A 5,066-nucleotide genomic window follows, 5' to 3' on the forward strand; every position below is an offset into this window, starting at 1 on the left:
AGTGACTTTCTGGTTACAAGCCCTGGACTTTAACCACTGGACCACACTGCCTCCTTAAGCCTAACAATAGTGTGTAACGTCTTAAGGTAGGGTTTTTTTTTTAAAAAATCCCTGTTGTTACAATTCAATTTATTGATGTTGAGGTTTAAAAGTTTTAAATTTAGATGAGGCAAAACAAACATGATGATAATTGGCCAGTTAAAAGATGACAATTCCCTTTGACTCTGTAGAACCTAATGACATAATTTAAGAGCATCACCATCTTCAAATAAAATGTCGGTTCTGTTTTTTGTTTTTTTTAAACCCGACATGAAGACATTACACACTATTGTTATGCTTATGTTTTTATAATGTGGATCTGCATCGGACACGCGAAAACTCACCTGTCTACAGATTAAAAGGCGACAATGTGTTTTTTAATTGAAAGCACTTTGGAGATTATACACACAGCACAACCTAATTGTGTGATTTAAAAGTTTAATCGTCCTTCAATTAAAATGTGTTGGTTCAGAGAGACCTTAAAGGAAAATTATTCGGAACCGCTGCATTCATCCCATCCCTAATTTCTATACATCTATTCTTTGAAACAAAACAAAAAATAGCATGCTTTCTGGAAAAATATAAAGATATAACAAATTATATGCAGTAAAAAGCACTTGTGAGTAAAGGTCAGTCAGCACAGATTTCCCACAAGAAATCAGTTCTTTAGGAATTCAAAAATTTTCTCTGTTTGTGTCCCTCATAGTTACTCTTTGTTTTAGAAGCAGTGTTAGCCCATTCAGTCCATTCTTTTTGATCACTTTTACACTTACTTGCAGCAGGGTTTCTAAGAACTGCCTGCTGTGGATGTTTTTTTTTTTTCCTGTGTCTTTTTTTGCATATATGAGTGAAAATCAGGGCCAGAGATGCATTTTAACAACACTTCCAGTTTTATCTCCACCCATTTACAGTAATGTTGTCCGAGTAAATCAGAGTATGAGTATTGGTTTCCAAGTATGTTCACGAGGACAAGTAATAGGTCCTCTGCACTGCCCTACTGTGTACATTCATCAGGCTTACACACTTCACACTTACATTTTCTGTGTATAACTATTCATTGTCATTTCTGTTGATATACGTCAGCAATGGCAGCTACTGATTGCTCTAATTTTGGGTACATTCTAACAGATATCACACTGACTTGTTTCATCTTGTCTAGTCCCCTTCTCGGCATTGAAAGCCATGACCAAAATATAAATAAATGTGCCTTACTCTTCATCTTGTAACTGAATTTGTGGCTCAATGGTTGTCTATCTTAATTAGTCTTTTATATGTGTCTGCTGCTCCAGCTTAGGTCAGACACATTATGGAATCCAATTAGACATTATCCAGGTGTTTTTCATGGATAAAATGAAGCGTATAAAATTGTCATTCCCTTGAGTTTAATTCTTGAACCTTTACAAATAACCCTTTTACACACATCTCTAACTCAATTGACTTAATGAGAAGGATTTTTTTTTTTGTTTGTGATAATTCAAAGTTCTATGTTCAAATTAAATTAATGCTTTATACCCTGTGAATTTCTATATATATTGTATCTGGTTATTATCTGGTTCTAAATTCTTCTATATCTGTTTCTGCACTCATGGATTTGTGTGAAATGTGGGAATTTACAATCCAGAAATAAAAACATATTATTAGGTCTTTAAACAAACAAAAAAGGGTGTTCAGTTTTTACTATTAAAATACAATGTGATGTGTATTACCGGCAATCATATGTTAGAATCTGTGACCTCAATTTGCAAGTGAAAGTTAGTCCACTAGTTACTGATGTTCTATTTAAAGTGGTTGCTTGCAAAACAAGGAGTTCTTGGACAATGCCATTATATTTTGCCCTAGTGACACCTATAAAGCTGTCAGGGTTTCAGGAACTAATCAGGCATTGAAACTATGTAGAGGTATTCACTGAAAATACGTTTGTGATCTTTCAGGTACAACCTTATGATTGGTCAAATTCTAGGGGTACAACCCTGTAGTACATAATACCTTAACACTAAAACCGCCATGGCAGTCATTTTGACGGTTTTCACTTTTAAAATGTAAATTACTCTGCGTGTGTGAAAGTTATGCAGTTGTCTGTTCTTGACTTTTCCTAAATACATGTATTAAATACCCTAATGGGGTTTGAAAAGCCGGATTGAAAAAATAAAAAAATACATGTTTATACATGAATATAACATACAATATTTTATTTTATTTTTATATACAAGCCTGATGTTATCTCTACTGGACCTGGCAGCCATCAATTATTTCATATTGTACAAGGAATGCACCAGGGAAAATATAAATAGAAGAGATTTCATCTTGAAGCTAGCCACAGTGCTTCAGCAGAAACATTTCGATCAGAAAACTGCTTCAGCAGCTCAACCTAGATTCTGTGCTGCACCGAGTGACACACACGCAAGAGAAAACATGTTATATTCATTTTAAATTAAAAACTACTTTTGTTTTTACAGTTTTGTATGTACATATACCTGTTTACATCTGTTTACACACAGTTTCTTTTGAAATGTTTATTCATTTTTTGAAGTAGTGCTTTATTTGTGGTAAGTTAGAAAATAAACCCTTTTATGTTTAATTGTTCATTTAAATACAGCGTTTCAGCTGTGTGGGTATTTGATATGATGTGCTTGAATAACTCTTTTGAGTTGTATCTGATAGTTTGTCTTTCATTTTAATACTGATGTTGTTTAAAATGTAACCGTCATAATGACTGCCGGCGGCGGTTGTAGGTATGAGTATAACCGCGGTGGTTCTAGTGTTAAAGATATGTGATAGCTCAAGAGCAACACTTTACATAATTGATCATAACCTTTCCAAACCATAAATCAAATTATTAGTAAATTGGTTTTGGCAATGTCATGTTGTCCATTTAATTGTTACCCAACTTACATAATGCACTTTCAATGCCAAAAGCATCAAGCAAAGAGATAAAGTGCAATGCATAAAGCTGCAAATGCCATGCATCATTAGAAATGTTGAAATATTCATATTTCAGCTACACAGCTGTCATTTGTATCTGATTCATTTTTAAGATGTTATTCTCATCTAAACTCAGGAATGTTCTCTGGGAGAAAATGTCTTATGAGCACCATTGTGTTTTCTACTATTATAACAACCTTGACTTGCATAAAGAAGGAAAAACATTGAGTGAAATAACTCGGATCACTCGATTTTCAATGTGTGGTATCCGAAGCATAATCAACAAGTACAGAGAAACATCATCTGTAATTGACAAACCTAGGACTGGAAGACCCAAAAAGCTGTCTAACAAGGATGAGCAATACTTGAAGATAATATCCTTACGGAATAGAAAGCAGACAAGCGTTGAATTGACAACAGAACTGGCAGAAGGTACAGGTGTCATTGTCCATCCATCAACAGTCCAAAGCACCTTTGATTATTGTTCCATAGTTTAATTTCTGTGTTCTTGTACATATGTTAGCCTTTTAGTCTTGTTCCCCTTTCTTAACAGAGGTATTCTTACTGCAATGCCTTTAAGTCTTGATTTCAAGAGTGACCTTTGTACCATTGATTTAATGGACAACGACACCAGTGCCTTCTGCCAGTTCTGTTGCTTATGCTTCAGATACTACATATTGAAAATCGAGTGATGCGAGCTATTTCACTCAATGTTTTTACTTCTTTATGCAAGTCAAGGTTGTTATAATAGTAGAAAACACTAGTGGTGGCTTTGAGTAAATTACTGATGCTCATAATGCATCAGAGTAAAAAAATGCAACATGTCTAAGACTTTTGCAAAGCAGTGTATATATACAATAGTTGCCTACTGATGTAGCAATAAGCAAAGATAACAGACTACCCAGCTTCCAATAACCAGCATTATTTTCTCTGACACTGGTTATAACTTAAAGACATGCTTATTTTTCAGCTTTTAGAATTACCTTTTTTTTTTTTTTTACCAGATTATGTAATTCAGACATGGTGGTAATGCAGCTGTTGTTAATCTAATTACAGTACATGCTCTTATCATTAACATGGATGCATTTTCTACAGACTGAATATATACATGCATAGCTGATTATCTTTATAAGATGAACAACTGGTGTTACATAAATGGTTATTGCGGATCTACAGTCTCTTTGCTGTTGAAATCTGAAATCACCCTACAGCAAAAAAGATCATACAATAATGAAACTCTTCACATTTCAATGCCAAAACTGACGTCTTTCAAAAATCTGTACTGAAAAGCCTATTTATCTTGCATTGGTTTTGTAAAGCTTGCCTTTGGCTTTTAAACCAAATTAAAACTATTACTTATAAATTCCTTGGAGTGTTAAAAGACCTTTCACAAAAAAAAAAAAAAATACCATTGTGTCTGTAATACTAGTCTTTGAGCTTTTCAATAACACTACTTTGTGTAAACTATACTTCCAAAAAAAGGTCATATTATTATAATGCTAAACATTATTTTGGTTGAACTAAAACAAGGTAAGGAAGTTTGAATTTAAAGACACTGCAGCACAAGAAGAACAATGAAAGTATTTTTTTTTTAACTGACAAAAAGCCCAGTCTTATACAAGAATGTATAATAAAACATTAGGTTGAAAAAATGCAAGAAATAGCAGGCTAAAATATTTACGAGACACACAAATGGATGTTGACTGTATACAGTTTAAGATTAGTCATCTTTACAATAAAATAGTCTGGACAAAGATAGTCAAAACTAACAATGTCTTTATTGTGGAAACAGCAGAGAACAAAATAGTTTTGAATACAGCAAGGAGTAGTGTCTCTTCAATGGCTTCAGAGTAGATGTTATTTTCTCAGCCATAGCATCAGAGTAGATGTTTCTCTGAGCACTCCTCTGGCAGAGATGGTATGTCTGAGCTGGTGTCAGTGTAGATGTTTCGTTTCTGAGCACAGAGTCACAGTAACATACAGAATATATATGTACCAGCCATTCATCCCCCATCCAGGAATGAATACTAGCCATTTACACCCAAGGCCAGATAAAATAAGCTAAGCCACACAATGTTTCAGAGACCAGCAGAAATAAGGGGGTT

The sequence above is a fragment of the Acipenser ruthenus genome, chromosome 1 (genome assembly GCF_902713425.1).
Source record: "Acipenser ruthenus chromosome 1, fAciRut3.2 maternal haplotype, whole genome shotgun sequence".
Taxonomy (NCBI): domain Eukaryota; kingdom Metazoa; phylum Chordata; class Actinopteri; order Acipenseriformes; family Acipenseridae; genus Acipenser; species Acipenser ruthenus.